The following is a 22,536-nucleotide window of genomic DNA, read 5'->3' as shown; positions in this document are numbered from 1 at the left end:
AGAGGAACTCTCTTCCAATTAGCAGTGACTCCGCATTCCCCGCTCTGCCAGTCTGCTTTCTGTCTCTGCAGACTTGCCTATTCTGAACACTTCACACCAATGAAATCATACAATATGTGGTCCTTTGTGACTGGCTTCTTTTACTTAGCACAGTATTTTCAAGGGTCATCCCTGTTGTAGCGTGAATCAGTACCTCATTCTTTTTTTTAATGGAAGGATAATATTCCATTGTATAGAGAGACCACATTTTGTTTATCCATTCATCAGTTGATGGACCTTTGAGTTGTTTTCACTTTGGGGTTATTATGAATAATGCTGCTCTGAACATTGATGTACATGTTTTTGTGTGAACGTATGTTTTTATTTGTCTTGGGACTATACCTAGGAGGGGGATTGCTGGCTCATGTGGGAGCTCTCTGTTGAAGTTTTTGAGGCCCTGCCAGACTGTTTTCCAGAGTAGGTGCACCATCTTCCTCTCTCACTGGCGATGTGTCAGAGTGCCAATTTCTCCACGTTCTCACAAGCAAAACAGATTTTCAAGTTCATTTTCTTCCTCCCTCACTTTCTCCCTTAAATATGTATTTATTGCTTATTGTGTACCCGGGACCATGCCCAGCACTGGGGATTCAAAGATGAATGTGTCTCCACACTTGAGGAGTCCTCAGCCCAGGGCAGACACTGCATATTTATCTTTGCACGGGGTCCCTGCCTTGTACACTTTGCACGGATGTCCCAGCCTCAGGTGTCACTTCTTCAAAAATATAAAGATGAATTGCAAAGTTTATGCTAATTTAAAAAAATTGTTAAACTTAGAATGACAGTAAATAGCAAATAAAAAACACCATAACAAAAAAAAAGAAAAAAACACACCATTACATGTTGAGAGAGAGGCTGTGGAAGAAAGGAAAAGCTGTATATTTTAGTAGCTCTAACAGCACTCATTTGCTGCTTTTTGAATAAGGCTGTCCCACATTTTCATTTTGCACTGGACCCTAAAAATCCAGGCTCTGCACCTGGCTGAGTGCTTCAGCAGGAAGGCACTACCAAATTACATGGCAAAGGATGTGGACATGGGGAGGGGTGAGAAACTGGGCCCTCATGTGATTTACCACACCATGCATTCGATGACCTGGGAAATTTTTTATTTCGTGAGGACAGGAGGGAGTGGAGGGTCTCAAAATGCTCAGATCTTTAACGTTTTTTCTCAAGAGCGATAAAGGATGACGTTGGATTTAGTAGGAACCGTTGACCCTAAGCAGATTCCATTTTAAATTTATAAGTGAGATAGAATTTGGAGCCAGTTGCTCGTTTATCTCTCAACTTCAAACACAGGAAAGCCTTAGCTGGCCTTGCTCACTGCTGACACCCTAGAGAGGGTTGTTCTGCTAAGGAGATGGTGAATTACTCTGATTAGATAGTCCCTTGAGCAGCAGGGAAGGCTAGATAGAAGTGATGGTAGAGAAATGAACCAGAGAGAGTATGTAACTTCTTCCCTATCACATTGATATTCTTCCTTTATGTGAAACTTCTTATCCAATTTGTATCATTTTTGTTATAAATGGACTCACAAATTTGGTGGAAAATGCAGACATGTGCCCAAGGTCACTTAGCTAGTAACCAGAACATCCAAGGTTAGACTCCGTATCTCTGTACTTTTCCTTTTGTTTGGGAAGAGAGTTGCTCTGTGTTTTTATAGACTCTCAAGTCATTTTTGTAAATATCATTTTGGGGTAACATATTTTTAATATTTTTGTCTTTTTTTCACTTTAATTACTGAGATACAGACGTCTCTCTGGCCTCCCAAAGTTTAGTTTGCACAAAAGCATTGTCATGGATCATGTTTAAGACTTTGAAAAAGTTCTTCATTGGCAATTCTATTAACCATCAGACAAGAAACGAGAGAAACAAACCCACTGTCTGCTTAGTTCAGCTCTTCAAAAGAGTTTCACTTAGGAATATGTGTTTCCATCCCAGAAATGATTAGTGGATGGTTAAATTACACGAGGAGGGAGAATTAACATTTTGAATGAAAGGGTATATAATGAGAGGGTTTGAAGTAGAAGAAAATTGCTCGCAAATAGAATAGGATTTTGAACAAGAGACAAACGGGTCCAGCTATTTATGTACATTACCCGTCTCAGTCGTTACGTTTTGGGTTCCTTTTCAGTTCTGGCAAGTCTTTCTTAACCTGCTGAAGGCTTAAACTTTACTGTCCAGAGTTACACTGCTAAAATTAGAGGTACGTTGTCCTGAGGAGGTGTGTGGCCAGTTTAATGGCACAGGAGCAGGATAAAGCTAGTCTGTCTGTCTTCTCTCTTTTGTCCGTCTTCTCATTACTGGGCCTAGAGAGGTCTGGTCTGTGGGGAGATGCATGAGCTGAGGGGTTTCACCCACAAGGACAGAAACAACCGTTCAGGTTCTGTGGCCCGGGAGAGGCAGGCAGAACTCTGGCTAATGACTCGTAGAAGTTTGGAACTTGATCCTGCTAACATGGTGGTCATAGAAATCACTGAAGGGGACTTCCCTGGCGGTCCAGTGGTTAAGACTCCGCACTTGCAATGCAGGGATGCAGGGGGCGTGGGTGTGATCCCTGGTCGGGGAACTAAGATCCCACATGCCGCACGGTGTAGCCAAAAAAAAAAAAAAAAATCACTGAAAACTCTTAGCGGCAAAATGCCAGAACATTTTTTTCACTGGTCTATTCATCTCTCACATATCGAAGAAATGTTTCACGTCTGCCAGCCAGGGGACACCTATGGGGGCCGCTCAGTTACTCTGGCAGGTTCACATACCTGGAAGGGTGAGGGACTCAGGGCTGACCCTTGGCTATGAGGATGGACCGGTGGGTCGAGAATTGCTTCTTCTGGGTCTGATGAAGATCTGATGAATGTGAAGATCTCAGGCGGATCTTCTATAGACCCTCAGCTGGGCCCAGTGTGGATGAGCCACCCTTGCTAAAAGGGAGCACTTTCCACAGTGAACTACCTGTGCACGTGCTGTCACCTCGGGATCTGCGCTTGGTAGTAGCTGAAGCTAAGACCCAGCATTTGCATCTGTTCTGTTCCGAAAAACAGATGAGGGAGAAGAGGCATAACTGAAATGCAGGCAGTGTCAAAGGACGCTGGCAGACGGAAAGCAGAAACAGCCTGTCAGAAACACATGGGAGTAGACGCCCAGGATCCCCTGGGGCCTCCATGAAAGACCAGATTTATTCCCTTGATGACTGATCCAGCTGTTCAAGGGCAGAATGTCCTGACTTGTGTGGATCTGGGCTGCACAGATTAGCATCCTGCGAGCTGCACTTGTCTGCCCTTAGCCAAAGGAGGGACTGTGAAAATGAAAAATAGCCCTGCTGGCAGCTAGCCTGTGATGTTCCCAACCGAAGATAAATAGTGCATGTGGAAGATAAGTAATGTCCAGAGAAGGCCACTCTGACCATGTTTGGAAGTAGAGAGAGCCAAGGCCACTCCTCAACTGGGAAGATAATCGATTAACAGTCCATCGCCTCCCTTGACTAACAGGACTCACTGTAGCTCCTTTACCAGTGACAATTCTAGCCCCTTGTTAATCTTCCCACCTCTCAAAGAAAAGTGAAGATGCCCACTTATTGTACTGCTGCGGTTGTTGCTGCGCGCAGGCTTTCTCTCTGGTTGCAGCGAGCGGGGGCTACTCCCCATTGCGGTGCCCGGGCTTCTCATTGCGGTGGCTTCTCTTGTTGTGGAGCACGGGCTCTAGGCGCACAGGCTTCTGTAGTTGTGGCACATGGGCTCAGTAGTTGTGGCTCGTGGGCTCTGGAGTGCAGGCTCAGTAGTTGCGGCGCACGGGCTTAGTTGCTCCGCGGCACATGGGATCTTCCCGGGCCAGGGCTCAAACCCATGTCCCCTGCACTGGCAGGTGGACTCCCAACCACTGTGCCACCAGGGAAGTCCCCGCTAATTGGGTTTTGACTACAGGTATGTTAGTGCCGATCTTCTGTTGGTAGACATCTGCCCTGGCCTCTTTGCTGGCCGCCATCCGATTAGCATTGGAAGAGATGCTAAGGGAAAGAAAACAAATGCAACCATTTTCAGAAGTCTTCCATTTCTTCTTCTCTCCTCTTTCTCCTGTCTTTGCCTTTGTTAGCTGGAACCCATCTGTTAGTGACTTCTTTTGTATACGTGTGAAATACCGTGTTAACAGCTCCCTATATAGTGTGTCTCTGAGTCAGTTCGTACTGTGGGAGATGTTTTCTGAAGATGTGGCAGTAATAGCAGGGTCTCCATTGTGCATTCATCTAGTTGATACCTTAAAGGGAAAACGTCTCCCACAGTGCGAACTGACTCAGAGACACACTCAGTTCCTTTGTAGATCTACGGGCTCATTAATGAATGAGAAAGGGGAACTAAGGGAATTCCCTGGTGGTCCAGTGGTTAGGACTCAGTGCTTTCACTGCTGAGGGCCTGGGTTCAGTTTCTGGTCAGGGAACTAAGATCCCACAAGCTGCGTGGCGCAGCGTAAGGGAAGGAAGGAAAGGGAGGAAGGGAGGGAGGGAGGGAGGAAGGAAGCTGATTATCCAGTATTTGGAGAATAGTTAAGTATAGTGCATCAGACTAGTGGACTATCTTGCGGCTGTTAAAAGAGGCAACTGAGGCAACCTAGAAACAAGGAAAATTGTTTATGAAACAATTGTTTATGAAAATTAAATATAATATAGTGAATAATGTGATTACAACTAGGTGGCAATCATCACTGTGTAGCTCAGGGCCTAAGCTGGGTACCGGGAGGGATTTACAGGTATGGCTTGATGGCATGAGCGGTCAGCCCATCAAGGATCTATCTGAATGAGGGATAGAGGAACCTGATAGAAAGGATCAGGGCTTGGGAATAGGGTGAAGTCAGCAAGGCACCTGCATGAAATTTAACAGAGTGCCAAGCAAAGAAACCAACAAAAAATCTTCGATAATCAAGATAAAAATATTTTAATGCAATATTTTAAAAAATCAGAAAAAAAAATCCATGATGGGACACAGTAGCAAAAATTTTTTTTTCAGTATCAAAATTTTAAGTTAATGTTCAATCCTGCCCTTGCCCAACTCGGAGAGAGAACACTTCACTTGCCTCACCCTAGTCCAGCCCCGGTAAGGACAGTGACTAGCTGTGTGGGACCACCAGCTCTCTCCTCCCTCTAGGACTGAACCCCACTGAAAATAAGGGCCACTCCTTATTAACCCCAAAGGAGGGAGAGTCTGAATGCACACACTTGATTAGGGAATGGTTGATCAGAGGGAAGATGTTTCCATGTAGTCAAATGTCAAGTAGATCTTCCAGGGCCTTGGGCTGGGACAAGGAGAAACAGCATGTCTAGGAGTCACAAGCAGCAAAGGACATCCCTAAAACAACCTGGGTCCCTGGGGCACCACTGTCCTTGCAGGAGCAGAGGCTGAAGAACCACATTATGTTTGTGCAAAAAATATATGTGGGACAAAGCAGAAGCGCCCCCAAGGAGCAGGAAGGCAGGCACTTGACAATATTTCTGTATATTCTGAAGGTTGGGGTGGGGGCTGATCTCATTGAGATTCAGTTTTGTAATTGTTGTAAACCTATTGGACAGCCAGGCTGGGGTGGCCTGTGTAAGATCAGATTCTATATGCAAATGTGCAAGGACTAGAGAGTAGTGGCTCTGAACAAAGATGACTGTGTCAGAGACATAATGTGAAATAGTGTGATGGTTGTGTGAAATCTTTTCAAGTTTTTCTTAGTGTTTTCATGTGATCTTTTCAACTAATAACAAGGGAAATGAAGAACCTATCATATCTATGAAATGACCTATGTAGAGCCTGGCACCATAGCTTGGAGTCCAGCAAACTTAAATTGTTGTCCTACCCAAGTTCGTGTGCCTGATGCACAGGGAGGCCAAACAAACCAAAATGCTGGAGTTCGGAGCAGAGAAAGGTTTATTGCAGGACCAAACAAGGAGAACGGGTGGCTCATGCTCAAAAGGCCCGATTTCCCCATTGGTTTCAGGGAAGAGTTTTTATTGTTTTTTGTATTTTAACCTATATTTCAGTCTTAAAAATTTTTTATCTTATATTGGAGTATAATTGATTAACAATGTGTTAGTTTCAGGCATACAGCAAAGTGATTCAGTTATACATATACATGCATCTATTCTTTTTCAAATTATTTTCCCATTTAAGTTATTACAGAGTATTGAGCAGAGTTCCCTGTGCTATACAGTAGGTTGCCGGTTCAGGGAAGAGTTTTTATATGCAAAATTTGGGGGGAGATATGCAGGTATATGACCTTCCTCTGATTGTTGGTGGTGAGATAACAGGGTGGTGTTCCAGGAATCTCAGTCATCAGCCTTCTGGTTCCATCCAGTCTGGGGTCCACGTGCTTGTGCTCAGCCTGAAGTTACCATCCTCCACCTGGGTGGGGGCCTTAGTTCCTGCAGAAGAACTCAGAGATATATTGCTATGTATATCCCTTGAGGAGGAACCAGGACCCTGCTTTAATTACTGCACTGTTGTTTCTTGACTGCTCCTCCGTTGTTTCTGTATTCCTTCCTTTCCCTAATTAGTAACTGTTTGAATCTGCCCTTTGGAACTCAAGGAAGGTCTAGGGGGTGAAGCCTTTTCCCTACAAACAGGAAATGGGGGATGCGGAAAGGCTTTTGTCCCTGGGAGGGCCCCATGAGCTCCTGCTTTGTTTCAAAATGACAGTATTGCACATGATTATCTGAGTATAAATATGTGAGGTTTTATTGAGATCAAGAGCTTAGTTTTCCTAATGGTGTCCTTACTAGAAAACAGTAAGTCAAGTTTCTATGAAGATAAAGTGCCTATAGGAGGAGGCCTAAAATAAGCATTCTGTGTTAAAACAAACTAACGACAACAACAAAACCGTGGCCAGTGATTCTAACATATAGCCAAGATTGAGAACTAATGAACCCAATGCTGCCCTACAGAACTTTCTACAATGATGCAAGTGTTATACATGCACTGTCCAGTAGAGTAGCCACTAGCCACATGTAGCTCTTGAGCACTGAAATGTGGTTAGTGTGAGTGAATTTTTAATTTTGTTCAATTAAATCTAAACGTAGATGTAAACAGCCACAGGTGGCTAATGGCTACTGTGTCGAATAGCACGGCTCTCGTGCAGTGATGCTCAGACTTCGGCTGGTAACAGAGTCCCCTGAGCAACTTGGTAAACATACAAAGGCCCAGGCTGCAACCCACTTCAACAAGCCTGGGTCTCCCTTCTTTATTAGCTCGACGGGAAATTTTTCCATAGCAGCACTTTGCAAACTTTTGGGGGATCTTTACAAAATGCAGATTCTGATTCAGTAGGTCTGGGATAGGGTCCAGAGACTGCATTTCTAACAGGCTCCCCTGGAATGCCAATGCTGCTGTCCAGGGGCCCACACTTTGGGTAACGTGGCTCTAGATTTTGGTTGTGTCTGTTTCTTTTGAAGGTAAATTCCTGAGCGGATGCTGTTAGCTATTTTCAAATGTTCTACTCAGTGGAAGTTTTTTAAAAATTTATTTTAAAATTTGAGTTATAATTGACATATAACATGTTTAAGTTTAAGGTGTATCACACATTGATTTGACGCACTTATATATTGCAATATAATTACCGTAGAGTTAGCTCACACCTCTATCACGTCATATAATTAGATTTCTTTTTTGTGGTGAGAACGTTTAAGATCTAGTCTCTTAGCAACTTTGAAGTATATAATACAGTACTGTTGTCTGTGATCACTCTGCTATGCATTAGATCTCCAGGACTTATTTATCTACTAGTTACAAGTTTATACCCTTTAATAGTAGCTCCCCAATCCCCCGACCAGGGGAAGAAGTGTTTGGGACATCAGCTGCTCTTTCACTTCCCTTTCCCTGTTCAAATCAGGCCAGCTGCAGTTTATCCTCCTGCCCCAATTCCCTACACATTGAAAATGCCAACATCACCCTGAAGGCTAGGAAGAGGTAGAAATCCCAGGCAAGTGGCATCCTGATCGTATCTGTATTTTGTGCAGTGTGTTATTTTTCTTTCATAATTTACTGCCTGTTCCAGAAAAAAAGAGAGCCTGTGTATGTGTGTTGAGAAGGGCGGTCAATGTGCATAATGAGAGTGTTTTGAAAATTTATTGGTTGCCACAAATTCTCATCACTGAAAAATGAAAGCTCTGCGTAGCTTATGGCACAGAAATGGGACCTGTATTTGCCAGTATTAAACAGGTGTATTTCCTATAGATATTAGAAAAAAATTCCCTAAAACTATTGCTAAAACTTGACAGTAAATATAGACTCCTGGTTAGTCGACAGAAGAGAAAAGGGGATTTTTAGTGGGTCAGAAACAGTACATTGTCTTAACATGGACTGACTTTTTAAGTCTCAGGAAGTTAAATGGATCTTTTAATGGGAAATAATGGGCACCCTCTTTTTATTTCCACCACTGCTGTGTTCCACAATGTCACCCATACATTGGGCAGCTGCTCCTTTCTTAACAACACCCCAAGCCTACAGAACTCCCATTTAGATAAAAGAACCTAATTCTGCACTGTGCATCTCTGTTACAGTCTGCTACAAATTGCAGATGTGGGAGAATGGAGGGTTGTGTGAAAAGGCCTGTGTCTCTTTCAGGCTGCCTGCAGGGAAGGGAATGTTGTCCTCCAGGTTCTGTCTTCTCTGACCCTGGAGCTGGTGCTGGGTGGAGAGGCTGTCTGACCACTGTGGCTGGGGTTGCCTTCACCTGTATGTAGGTTGAGACCTCAAGAAATTACATCACCCGCCTTCCTGCTCTTCCTCTCCTTTCTTGCTCACTCCTTCTCAGCCTCCCATTCCAGCTTATTCTTTTTATTTATTTAAAAATTTTTTTGGCTGCACCATGCAGCATGTGGGATCTTAGTTCCCTGACCAGGGATCGAACCCATGCCCCTTGCAGTGGAAGCGTGGAGTCTTACCCACTGGACCGCCGGGGAAGTCCCCAGCTTACTCTTTTCCTAATCTGTAAATGTGGGTATCTTTTGATACTCAATCCTAGGCTTTCTTCTTTACGTATTTAGCGGCTATGTTGCTTGGAACATACAAGTTTTTGACACTTGCTTCTTAAACTGTGCCTTCTGTTGTTCCAGTGTCCCTCTTCAGTCTCTCGCAGATTCTTTCATCTTCAGCTCCTCCTTTCCTGATCATAATGTTGCCATTTCTGTTTTTTATGGCATTGGCCTTGCTACCTCTCTCTCTCTCTCTCTCTCTCTCTCTTTTTCTTATAACTTATCTTATAGCTGGGTTTGGTTTCTTTTTTAAACTCATTTTGACATGTTCAGTCTTTTCATAGAATTAAGTCCGTTTGCATTTACTGAAACGACTGGTATACTTGGTTTTATTCCTTCTGTGATGCATTTATGCTATAACATTTGACTTTGATAGTTTTTTTTCTTTTTATTTATTTATTTATTTATTTATTTTGCGGTACGCGGGCCTCTCACTGTTGTGGCCTCTCCCGCCGCGGAGCACAGGCTCCGGACGCGCAGGCTCAGCAGCCATGGCTCACGGGCCCAGCCGCTCTGCGGCATGTGGGATCTTCCCGGACCGGGGCACGAACCCGTGTCCCCTGCATCGGCAGGCGGACTCTCAACCACTGCACCACCAGCGAAGCCCTGATAGTTCTTCTTTTTACTATTTCTTTTCTTTCCTTTCCAGTTTTATTAAGTTGCTCTCCATTCTATTTTTTGCCCTCGTTAATTTGGACATTCCATTGTACCTTTCCGTTCTTTTAATGGCAACTTGTTATTCTCTAGTGTTCTTAATCAATTACCTATTTTGTTACCATTACTTGAAAACAAGACCCCTCAACTATTTTTCTCACCAAGGCAGTCTATTTTTCGCTGACTCCCCTACCCCAATAAGATGATAGGCTATTTTAATTTCTCTTCCCCTTCCTGCTCTGAGAAATTTCAAATGCTCTTTTTTCACTCTACCTCCATGCTCACCACATCCAACGTCTAGGTTTTTCTGAAATAGTTTAGTTCTAAATTATTATTAAAATTGCCTTTGCAGCAACCTCTTTCATTTTAAGAATCCTTATCTAATACTCACATTACATATTCCAAGACATTTGTTTATGACTGGTTTAGATTAAACTACATATTACTTATTTTTAGAAATCCAATTATTATCCATTTAATTTAAACTTTAGTATCTGAAGCCTCTGTTTTTGTTCATTTGTTGTTTGGTTAGAATGATTTCTTTTTTTTTTAATTGAAGTATAGTTGAGTTACAATGTTTCAGGTGTACAGCAAAGTGGTTCAGATATGTATACACACACACTCACACACACACACACACACCCCTTCTTTTTCAGATTCTTTGCCCTCATAGGTTATTACAAGATATTGAATATAGTTCCCTGTGGTGTTTATCTATTTATTGTTTATCTGTTTATCTATCCTTGTTGTTTATCTATTTTATATATAGTAGTTTGTATCTGCTAGTCCCAAATTCCTAATTTATTCCTCCCCCACCCCCTTTCCCCTTTGGTAACCATAAGTTTGTTTTCTATGTCTGTGAGCCTGTTTCTGTTTTGTAAATAAGTTCATTTATACCATTTTTTATTTTTTATTATTTATTTATTTTTGGCCGCACCACGCGGCATGCCAGCTCTTAGTACCCCCTGCAGTGGAAGCATGGAGTCTTAGCCACTGGACCACCAGGGAAGTCCCTCTTTATTTTAGATTCCACATATAAGTGATATCATATGATATTTGTCTGTCTCTGTCTGACTTACTTCACTCAGTATAATCTCCAGGTCCATTCATCTTGCTGCAAATGGCATTATTTCATTCTTTTTTATGGTTGAGTAGTTAGAATGATTTTTCTCGAATAGAGCATGTGGTGGTTCCATTTTTTTAATGCATAAAAAATTTTAAAAAAAAAGCTTTTTACCAGGATGGATGAATGAAATACTGGCTGGGTATGGGATTCTTGGGTTGTAGTCCTTTACTTTCAGTAGTCTCCTAGTTGTTTTTTCAACATCTTCTAGCTTCCAGGACTTCCAGTGTTGTATAAGAAAAGCCTAATACTTATCTTACTTTTTATTTGTAGACAACTTATTCTTTCTGACTAGAAACTTAAGATTTATGTTTAATTATTGAGATTTATAATTTTACCAGGATATGCCTAAGTAAAATTAGGCCTATCAGCTATTGCCACAGTAAGGCTGTGTAACAAAGGACCCCAAAAAGTTCATTGGCATTAAACAATAAGCATTTATTGGTCACTCACACATCTACAAATCTATGCTGGGCTTGACTCTAAGGTCCAAGTTGGGTCCAGGTCTGCTTGATGTATTTCTCATCCTCCTTGCATCAAGAGCCTCCCAAAGCATGCTCTTCTCAGGGCAGAAAGCAGAAGCACATGATGGTGAACCCACTACGCAGGTATATTTCAAGTTTCTTCTTGTATCATATCCATTAATAGTCCATTGGCCAAAGTGAGTCACATGATAAAACTCAAAGTCAAGAGTTAGGGAAGTACGGGGCTTCCCTGGTGGTGCAGTGGTTAACAATCTGCCCGCCAATGCAGGGGAGACACAGGTTTGAGCCCTGGTCTGGAAGGATCCCACATGCTGCGGAGCGACTGAGCCTGTGCGCCACAGCTACTGAGCCTGAGCTCTAGAGTCCACGAGCCACAACTACTGAGCCCACGAGCCACAACTACTGAGCCCACGTGCCACAACTACTGAAGCCCGCGCACCTAGAGCCTGTGCTCCGCAACAAGAGAAGCCACTGCAATGAGAAGCCCATGCACCGCAATGAAGAATGGCCCCCCTCACTACAACTAGAGAAAGCCTGCACGCAGCAACGAAGGCCCAATGCAGCCAAAAAATAATTAATTAATTTAATTAATTTATAAAAAAAAAAGTTAGGGAAGTGCAATTTGCTCCATGTTAAAGGGGAGGGAATCAGTACTTGTTGAACAATAATTTAACCTACTATAATGGGTAGATTATCTACTCCGACTCTCATGGCACCTACTGGGAAGTTGGTGTACTTTTTGAGTCTGTAAACTCGGGCCTTTGTTTTGTTCAGGGAAAATTGCATTTATTACTTGCTTAATCATACTTTACCTCCATCGGTTCCTTGTTCTCCTATTTTTGCTTGTTACGTCTCCTAGATCTATCCTCCAAGTCTCTTATCTTTTTTTTTTCTATAAGTTCCATCTTTTTATATTTTTGAGACATCATGCCTTGAGATTTTTCTTCCCCTTCACCCAGGTTACTAACTCTGGCCACAACAGTAGGTATCCTCTCCCTTAATTCAACTAATGTTTTTTTTTTTTTTAATTGGGGTATAGTTGTTTTACAATGTTGTGTTAGTTTCTGCTGTACAGCAAAGTGATTCAGCCCTATGTACGCATATATCCCCTCTTTTTTGGATTTCCTTTCCATTTAGGTCATCACAGAGCACTGAGCCCCTGTGCTATACAGCAGGTTCTCATTAATTGCCTATTTGATACATATTAGTGTATATATATCAGTCCCAATCTCGCAATTCATCCCACCCCTCCTTCCCCCCTTGGTGTCCATACATTTGTTCTCTATGTCTGTGTCTCTATTTCTGCCTTGCAAACAGGTTCATCTGTACCATTTTTCTAGATTCCACATATATGTGTTAATATACGATATTTTCAACTAATGTATTTATTTAATTTTTTTGGCTGTGTCAGATCTTAGTTGAGGCATGCGGGATCTTTTGTTGCGGTGTAGGCTCTTCATTGTGGCACGTGGGCTTCTCTATAGTTGTGGCACATGGGCTCTCTAGTTGAGACATGCGAGCTCAGTAGTTGTGGCATGCAGGTTTAGTTGCCCCACGGCATGTGAGATCTTAGTTCCCCGACCAGGGATCAAATCCACGTCCCCTGCATTGGACGGCAGATTCTTTACCACTGGACCACCAGGGAAGTCCCCAACTAATGTATTTTTAAGTTTAAAGCCATAGCATCCATTTACAGAAAGTTTGTGATTTTTTTTTAAAGGATCCCTGGGGGATCCCCTTCTTCTTGTTTTTTTTTTAAATATAAATTTATTTATTTTATGTATTTATTTCTGGCTGTGTTGGGTCTTCGTTGCTGCACACGAGCTTTCTCTAGTTGTGGAGAGTGGGGGGTACTCTTCGTTGTGGTGAGGGCTTCTCAATGCAGTGGCTTCTCGTTGCAGAGCACAGGATCTAGACGCGTGGGCTTCAGTAGTTGTGGCACATGAGCTCAGTAGTGGTGGCTCGCGGGCTCTAGAGCGCAGGCTCAGTAGTTGTGGCGCACAGGCTTAGTCGCTCCGTGGCATGTGGGATCTTCCCAGACCAGGACTTGAACCCGTGTCCCCTGCAATGGCAGGCAGATTCTTAACCACTGCGCTACCAGGGAAGCCCTGTGATTTTTAAAAAAGTTGTCATCTGTCCTCCTCTAGCAATTCTGTTTTGCTGGGTGCCTGTTCTGTTTTATGTTCCTCCTTCTGGCTGCTGGGAACTCTTAGTTGTCTGTTACTTTTCTTTATCTATGTACTGAGACCATTTGGGTATCACATGTTATGCAGTAGGGCCTGGAATGAATTGAGTCATCAGCTTTATTGGGGGAAAGGAAAACTTAGAAGGGCAGGGTAGCAAGAGAAGAGAAGGCACAGGTCCCCTTCCTTCCATCATTCATTAGAGAAGAGTGCCAGTGCCACCACACGCCCCTGGATACCTAGTGTGGGTTCGCATTCTGGTAGAGGGACCTGCACCCGTATTGTTCTCCTTTCATAGAATGAGCATGAGAAAACAACTTTATCGATGAAGGGACACACAAACTGCTTGAGTGTTGCCATCTGGAGTTGGACACTAGCTATTTAAAGGAGTTGTCTGGGAATTCCAGTTGCCAGCACCTGAAGTCTGGTGGGGGACAGTTCTCCATGTTTCCCTTGTTTCTGCATGTCTTGTGAGCAGAGACACTGATAACCTTTATTCTGGACTAACTTTCCAGGAAGTTTGTATGGTAAACAGCCTGAGGAAATAGAGATAGTATCTCCCTAATGGAGCCAAAGACAAATTTGTTTCTTGACTGTCATAACAAAGATAATGTCTTTCTCCAGAGCAAAAATTAGGCAGGTTTGTTTGCAGCCCCTTTAAACATATTGTTATTTCCTAAGCTTGGGTTCTTCCCTTGTGACAGACATCTACTGCATGTGCGGCATTCACTCGGGCCCACCTCTCTGTTGTCCCCATGGGACTTGGGTGGGCAAGGGAACCAATGCACACATGAAATGCATGCTGCCTTGTTGTGCTATGAGTAATAAAGTCCTTTGTCTCCGGCCTCTCCCGAGCACAGACTCTGGACGCACAGGCTCAGCGGCCATGGCTCACGGGCCCAGCTGCTCCGCGGCATGTGGGATCCTCCCAGACCGGGGCACGAACCCGTGTCCCCTGCATCGGCAGGCGGACTCTCAACCACTGCGCCACCAGGGAAGCCCTGACCCAGTATTCTTGTCTTCTGCCAGCATCCATGAAATTAAGGCTAACTTGTTAGTTTTCAAGCAGCATAGAGTCTCAGACCTTTCAGAGTTCTCGACAGAGCTCATTAGAAGTGACGTGCCCTCCCATCGGGAAGCTGAATTCAGTGGAAGCCCCGCTCTCCACTCTGCTCCAGCCCCAGACGATTTGTGGTCCAGGCGGCCAAAATAAGGTCACTTTGGGATAATGCTTATTCGATACAGTGGATAACTGGCAACTACAGGGTGTTCAGTAATTCCCGATCTCTATACGGAAGAAGCCCTAGTCTACAGAAGGGTTGTCTTCCAATGATTTATTTAAACTTTTTTCTAGGAAAAGAACTTTATAAATGGCAGTTATACTTAGCCCCAGGTATTCTTAGACTAGCCCTCTAAACTTACTGAGCAGGTTCAGTTTAGTGGTTAAGACTGTGGGTTCTGGAGCCAGACTGCCTAGATTCAAATGCTTACCCCTCCTCAGATGTGCGAACTTCGACAAATTACATTAACCTCAATTTCCTCACTTGAAAATGGAGTTAACAACATTAACTACCAATAGGGTCATTCCGAGGATTAAATGAATAATGTACACCTTGTAAGCAACTCCTTTCCAAGCTGCTGTGATAACCATTCAGTAATCGGGCCACTATGTACAGTGGGAGCAGACTTGATCACCGGCGGGCTTGTTCATATAGCATACACTGCCGGAGATGACGCTTATTACCTATTTCTTTTGCTGGGGGAGGACCTTCCGTTAGAGCAAGTATTCTTAACCTGGGGCTCATGGACACTTTTAGGGGATCCATGAACTTAATGAGAAAAGAAAATGCTTTATATATTTACATTCTCTGATCTCTAAGTGAAATATATTATTTCCTACAAATGAATATAGAGAACAAACCACAGTAGTATTAACAGTGTCTATGAATTTGTATTGAATAGAAATCACAGATGTTTTCACATATTCCACTTATTGCAGGTACCTCAAAATATCATTCATGCTCAGCACTGCTTTGAAATTATAGTAATTATTAGTTCCTCTGCTACATCTTATTATTTAATACATTAACCAAGAAGCATATTTATTATTTATCATAACTTTATACTTTCAGGGTTGTATTTTAGCGTAACGGGCTTCCTTTGTAATGCCGTATCTTTTACTTTATGCACATCAAAATGTCATTCTGAGAAAGGATCCGTAGCCTTTACCAAATGCCATAGGCCCATTGTCCAGGGATTAAGAAGCTCTTCAGTAAAGTAAAATTGGCCTTGCTCTGCCCACTCAATTTCCCCTGTAAGAGAGCCAGACCCACAGGGAGGGCTCTGTAGTTCTCTAGCCCTGCCTGTGAGCGAGTGGAAGAATCTCCCTAATACGGGGTGCAGTATTAGAAAACCCGCTTGGCCCAGATCTAAATTGTGTCCTTGAATATATGAGCAGAACGTATAAAGAGAATATATTGACGTTCAGCTGAGTCCTGAATCTATCTCTGTCAAATGGTTCCAAACTGTGGCAAAGATGTCAGTTATTAGCTCCTCTCAAATACCAAGATGTGGCTAAGTGATAGATTGTAATCTGTCATTTCATCCACACATCTTGAGGTCTTTCCAATCATATGATGAGTCCACTGGGGACAGGTCTATGTCTTGCCCTCAGTGAGGCAGTGGAGAGGGTAGTGTGGTAAAGGACATAGTCTCTGACCCCAGGAGGCTTGGATCCGAATCTGGGCTCTGATACTTCATAGCTGGGTGACTTTGAGCAAATTATTTAACTGCCCAATGCCTTGTTTCCTCATCTATAACTGTACCTTCCTTCCATGGTCCTTGCAAGGACTGAGTGAATTAAAACATGCAAAAACAGAATAGTGCCCAGCAGGAAGTGAGAACAGAGGGAAAAATCCTGTATTTTAGAGCCTAAGTGTTTTTCAAAATGCAATTAAAGCAGCTAAGCTTTACATTTTCCCTGCAGATCAAATACTGAAGTACTTGAGATGAAGGGTTATTTTATTAGACTTTATGGGAAAAGACATTTAACTATCTAAAACACTAGTAACACCCTGTCAAGGTTGTCCTCTCCCTTGCCAGAAAGAATGAACTCAGCTTTCTCTAAGGAACAGGTGGTCGTGGTGCTATTTCAGGAAGCAACACACAACAAAAACCAAAGACAATATCGGTATCTGTTGAGAGGTGGCAGAAGTAAGAACAGGATGTTGGAGATGGTCTAGCAAGGAACCTAACATGTTTCTGTCACTTTAAAGAAATAAACAAACATTGCTTAGGAGTATTTTCCCCAAGATTTTCTCAAAATAGCAATCTAGAATGGAATGATAGATTTTTTAACTTATCATTTATAAACAAGTATAAATTCTCTGTGCAGGTACACATACCTGGACTTCATGAGCTGGGCAATATTTTCTCTCTGGAGTCCTGTTTCCACCATCTCCTTGGTCTGTGTCCTAACCTCTGACTTGTGGCAGGGTGGTAAGCCACTGAAATCTTGAGTCTTCTGCTATTTCCTATTCTGTTGTGTACTCATCTTCAGATATGTAACATTCATTATTCTGAGACTTTCTCCTACAGGGAATTTACCTTAAATTGCTGAAGGATAAAATGACGTGAATTTTGAATGAGATCTACATTCTGAAGAGGTACTTTACTTTTCCTTGCTATCTGTATTCTCTGCATCCCACCTAAGCCCTCACACAGTACAAGGCATGTGGGAAGACCTCCCTTTACAGGTGTTTGAATGAATACAGACTCTGGGATTGTATTTCCAGGGGTACACTCTTTCTTCTTCATCAGTGAGGCAATTGCTTCAATTATAAACCTTGGTGAGGATTAGTAGGAGGAAATAAAGACCACCAAATGTTAATCTGAAACAAAGCTGGATTTATTTGCTTGCCTGGGAAGGGAGCACAACGTCAGCTGGTCTCTCCGTGTAGTAGTATCTGAAAGGATGAGAGTGAGGACAAAAAGGGAGAAGGTACACAAAATCTAGTGAGATTCAGAGTTCACTTGTCTGGTCGGCACCCAAGGCTGAGTATAAACTCCTCTTTGCAATTGGTCATTGCACTGGTCTTCTTTGCAATTGGTCACTTCTTCAAAGTGCAGGCACCGTTCCTAAAGATGTCCAGGGTGGGCTACATAAAGCTCCAATGGGCTCAGTGTCACTCCGCTGGCATATCTGCCATGTTGGCTTTCCTTAACAGGATCGGTAGCACGTTAGTGCAGCCGGGTTAATGCAGTAAGAATCACCGGTTACCTGCCTCTTCACTCACCTCTTTTGGAACTGCCAAACTTCCTCTTTTTGGTTAGGGCAAAAGGCAGGGAAACATACATGTGTACTTGGGAAAAATACTTTTATATACACAGGTTGTCCTTCAAAGTTGTAAGAACGAAATACGAGAGGCCTCCAGATACTTGTACAGAACTGTTCATAGCCCCACTATACACAATGGCAAAAGGTGGGAACAACTCAAATGTACATCAACAGATGATGGATAAACAAGATGTGGCGCACACAAACCAGGGAATGTTCCTCAGCCCCGAAAAGGAATGAAGCGCCGACACGTGTGACGATGTGGACGAGCCTCGGAAACATTACGCCAAGCGAAAGGGGCCACACAGAAGAGGTCACGTCGTCTCTGGTTCCATTTTGAGGAAAAATCGAGATGGGGGAGTCTGTAGAGACAGAACGCAAATCGGTGGTTTCCTGGGCTGGGGGAGAGGAAGCTGGGAAGTGAGTGCTGAATGGGTACAGAGATTTCTCTCGGGCGATGAAAATGTTTTGGAAGCAGACAGAGGCTGTGGTCGCACCGCATTCTAAATGCAGTAAATGCCAATGAATTGTACACTTTAAAATGGTTGATCCTTATGTCAATTATACCACAGTAAGAAACGGAAACAGAAAACTTCAGGGGTCTTCTGAGCCCCACTGAAACGAGAAAGAAGGTAAAAAGAGACAGCTGACAGCTGACAGGGACAGCTGACCAGTTGGTGACCACTCAGGGGAGAGGGACTCCACTTCAGAATGTACCAAAGTTGAAAACACTTGAAAGACAAACCCATTTCCAGATGTTTAGATATTTACCTTCTGCAAATAACCCTGGGTTCTCAAAAATGTAAACGGTTTTATAAAGAGAGAAGACAACATCCCCCTTTCACAGCCAGCAACTGCAGCCTAGAGGAGAACAGCTGGGCTCTGGGGGTGGGGGGCACCTTCTAAAGGGCTGGGGACATCCACGCAAGCAAGGGCCCCTAAAGCATGCTGCGCACTGGGAGGTATCCCATGGCCTCAATAGCAAGATGACAAGCATCAAGTTTTGGTAGCGTTAGCTTGTTTTTGTTTTTTTCCCAAACCAAATGTATAAAAATTGCATTTCAGACACTGGTGCAAAAAGCTTTTAAACTAAATAAACAAATAGGAAAGTGCACTCTCTTCCGAAGGACGTTTCTAATCCTTCGTAGGCCGCGGCAGTATATCGTAGGTACACTGAAAGCACCTGTAAACAGCTGCAACCTTCCTGTGGCACGCTAACATGGATGGACCTCGAGGACAGGACACTAAGTGAAATGAGCCCGTCACGAAAGACAAATCCTGTACGATCCCACTTCTACGAAGTATCTAAAGCAGTCACACTCAGAGACACAGAAAATAGAGGGGTGGGGGCCAGGGCTGGGGCGAGGGAAACAGGGAGCTGGTGCTCACGGGGATAAAGCTTCACTTTTGCCCGAAGAAAACAACCCTAGAGATCTGCTGTACAGCAACGACAGAAGTCCACTTAACACTACCGAGCTGTACACGTAGAAGGGTGACGCTGCTACAGTTATGCGTTAGTAGCATCTCGTTAGAATAATACTAATTTTGACTTGACTGGTGTTGCAGTTTTATTGCTTGAGAGAAATTACAGGCTTCAGGAGTTTAAACTGACCCTAGTTTGGATGTGGATACACTTGAGAACATCGCAATAAAAACAACTGTCAACAGCCACCGCCCAAGCGATGGCTTCGGCGAAACCCTGCCAGTTTAGTAAAGCACTTCCCCGTCTCTATGTAAAAATCATGGGCTTGTGCCTCTGCAGAAAGTTTGTACGTCTAACAACGTAAAAGAGCGACACATTAAAACAAAACCCAAATGCGGGTGAAACTCGAAATGCACTCGGTCGCTGCTCTTGTGTTTTCTAAAGGAGAGAAAATCAGCCAGGCCTCAGGGCTTGGGAACGGCTGGCGGGCCTCTATCCGCGGTGCCCGCGGCCTGGCTGCTGGGCTGCGGGCCCCGAGGGCAAGGCGCGGCGGCGCGGCGGCGCACGTGCACGCTGAACTGCAACTGCGGCCGCGGGGCCGCCCAGGCCCAGCCCGTCTGCTGCGGGGGACTCAGCCCGGGGCTGCTCAGGCCAGAGCCCGGCGGGGACAACACGAGCACCTGGGGCGGCTGGAAGCCGTCCTCTGCACCGAGGTGAACAACCACGGCTTCCTCGGCACGCACGACCGTGTTGGGAACGGCGGCGCCCTGTGAACCTGAAGCCTGTGCCCCCGGACCCTGTACCCCCGGACTCTGTGCCCCCGGACCCTGTGCCCCCGGACCCTGTACCCGCGGACCCTGTACCCCTGGACCCTGTACCCCCGAAACCTGTGCCCCCGGACCCTGTACCCCTGGAACCTGTGCCTCCGGACCCTGTGCCCCCGGACCCCGTGCCCCCAGACCTTGGGACGCCGGCAGCCGAGGAGGCGGGGCGCAGGGCCACTGCAGGGGAAGCAGCTGAGGGAGGCGCGGCTGCGGGGCCGGCTGCTGGCTGCTGCACAGGAGCGAACCGCGGGGCAGCTGCACCACAGGAAAGGGTCTGAGATCCGAAGCGCTTTTCTTCGGAGGAGGAGGCGGCGGCGGAGGCGGCGGCGGAAGAGCTCCTGCGGGCAGGTGGCCCGGCTGGATTCCCCTGGGAGCTGGGGCTCTGGTGGCACAGCTTCTCCCCGAGGCCTGGCCTCCACGTCTGGGGCCCACTTCTCTGATGACCTTCAGACCAACGGAGATGACCGTGACCCGGGAGACCGAGGTCGTCTGTGATGAGCCCGCAGTGGACAGGGCGGTGGCAGGAAGCGTGCTAACTGGGCTCTGCTCCACAGAGGATTTCTGGGAAAGAGCTGGTGGCTTAGGAGCAGGGCCAGGAGATGCACGTGCCTGAGAGCTGCCTGCCTGCTGTGAAGTGAGACTCTCACCCCAGGAGCTCCTTCCTGAGTGCCAAGGAAGTCGCATGGGTGGAGGTGGATGTGTGGCTCCGCTGTCGGGCACTGAAGACTGAACCCACCCAGTCTTAGGCTGTTCTGGTTCTTTCCCTGGAGAAGGTTGCCTGAGACCGGCTGAGCCACTGGAGCTGTGTGACATCTGCACTGGACACTGGGTGCTCTCCTGGACCGACTCCTCGGGCCGACTGACCACTCTCCCAGCATCAGACTCTGCCCCGGGCGGGAAACTGTAGGGATGGTTATCTGCGAAGGAGTGGGGGGGAGACAGCTGTCTCTCCCACGTGGCTTCTGTACCGGACCCTTTTCCAGAGGCAAGTGAATTATCAGTCAGCTGCCTGACGGTCAGCCTTGTTGCCTGGGACTGGTAGCCAGCGTCACCTCCAAATGCAAGATCACCTTGTACCTCATGCACTGGCCAGACTGTTGGTTGTGAGTCATCACATCCGACAGACTTCTTCCCTTTAGCATATTTCTCCACGTCCACTTGAGAAGGTACGGCCAAGTCACAGCGTCTCTGTTTCCACATATCTACACAACTTCCTGCTTTAAAAGTTTTGAGGCCGTAATTCCCACCTGTTTTACTTTCTCTTATTCCTTTGCAGGAAGTCAGGGCTCTTAGCTCAGGAGAAGGTGGATGAGACAGCTCCTGCTGCCGATTCAGAGAGGCCATAGAGTACCTCTTGAAGTTCCTTTTCATGGGAAGAGTGTTCATCTTTTGTTTGTTATAGAGCAGTCTGTTTGCAGTGCACGCTACTGATATAGAAGGGTCTAGACACAGTGGTTCAGCTGTAGCTAAGATCAGTTGGCTCTCAAGCAAAAGTTTGTCCTCCTGGGTCCAATTCTGGTTATCGCTGGCTATGGCCTCTACATCCCAGGCTAAAGTCTGCATCGTGGGACGTAAGAGAATATGCCTGCTTTGGTAATGGGGAGCTTCCCTGTCGCTGGACTGCCTGTAGTCCCGTATTTCTGCTATCACACACCCGTGATGAAAAACGTTAACCTGAGACTTTTCCAGGAGACCCACTAAAACAGGAGGTAATTCTTCTGCATCCAAGTATTCGAGCAATTCCCCTTCTTCATAGGGCAGTCGGATGATCTCCGAAGATGATCCATTTTCCCCCTTGAGCATCAGCGAATAGCCCTCCTCTCCTGGGTACAGGTTGACCACCAAACACGGCAACGACTCTCTCCTAAGAAGCTTCTCTAACAGGTTCACGTTGCTTGTTAATTCCTCCGTAACCTCAGGCTCTTTTTCACATTCTTCAACATAAATGTCATAAAGTTTTTCATAGAGAGACTTCTCCCCATTAGATGGGTATTTCCTTTCCGGAGGTCTCTGTCGGGCACTTGCAATGATATACTCCGCACGATCCAAAGCTCGTTCTAGAGCCTGCTCCATTGCGGTACAAAATGGGGGCCCTAATGGAAGAGAAAATGTAAGTGAGCGGATGAACCGGGTGAAAACCCTGTCTGCAGTATCGACAAGCATTCTTGCAAACGCAGCCACTCCACAGTGGCGCGACCAGCCTCACCTCCAAAAGGACACCAAGACACCCGCCCCCGAAGAAGCAGCGCGCAAAATACCTGCGATTTAGGGAAAGACCTAAAGGCGTGCAAGCGGCCACCGCGCTGGATCTCGCTCGCCTCGCGTGGCAGCAGATGACCCGGATGTGAATGTAAGCGATTCTCCGCCCCCCACGCCCCCCACCCCCGCACATCCCCCCGAAGGCGCGCGCATCCGTGCGTCCGCCTGCGCAGATCGTAGGCTCAGGCCTCATCCTTCTATTGCCTCTTAGGCGC

General features: G+C 45.3%; 1 pseudogene; it reads right to left on the bottom strand.

Moving 5' to 3' along the window:
- Positions 1-19,702: 19,702 nt before the first annotated feature.
- LOC137216726 (transcription factor SPT20 homolog pseudogene) lies at positions 19,703-22,135 on the bottom strand (annotated as a pseudogene).
- Positions 22,136-22,536: the final 401 nt, after the last annotated feature.

The sequence above is a fragment of the Pseudorca crassidens genome, chromosome X (assembly GCF_039906515.1).
Source record: "Pseudorca crassidens isolate mPseCra1 chromosome X, mPseCra1.hap1, whole genome shotgun sequence".
NCBI lineage: Eukaryota > Metazoa > Chordata > Mammalia > Artiodactyla > Delphinidae > Pseudorca > Pseudorca crassidens.
This window is presented reverse-complemented; position numbering and strand designations above follow the sequence as displayed.